Source organism: Notolepis coatsorum (genome assembly GCF_963971535.1).
Source record: "Notolepis coatsorum genome assembly, chromosome: 1".
Lineage (NCBI taxonomy): Eukaryota > Metazoa > Chordata > Actinopteri > Aulopiformes > Paralepididae > Notolepis > Notolepis coatsorum.
In genome coordinates, this window is record NC_140165.1 from 5,995,013 (window position 1) to 5,995,536 (window position 524).

The window sequence follows — 524 nt, forward strand, 5'->3', positions numbered from 1 at the left end:
GAGAGAGAGAGAGAGAGAGAGAGAGAGAGAGAGAGAGAGAGAGAGAGAGAGAGAGAGAGAGAGAGAGAGAGAGAGAGAGAGAGAGGGATGGTTTAAACACGCGGGGAGGGCACTCTGATTGGCCGGCAGGCGCACAAGGTTTGATTGAGAAGAACCAGAGGAAGCAGCAGTAATTGCCCCGGGCCTCGTGATCTTCCGAGATGCTTCCAGCTGCAGCTCCGGAGAACAGCGCTTACAAGCCCCCGCACATACAAGGCCGCACATAGCAACCCCTCGCTTCCATTGGCTGATTTTGGTCACGTGATTTTGGCACGTTGCACTGCGGGATTGATTGATTGATTGATTGAAAACTTTATGGTGACGTGATTTTGTGTCACGTTGCACGTTGCACTGCGGATTGATTGATTGATTGATTGAAAACTTTATTAACAGATTAACAGATTGATTGATTGATTGAAAACTTTATTAACAGATTGTAGAATGGGTACACGTGACCTGACCGATTGATTGATTGATTGATTGAT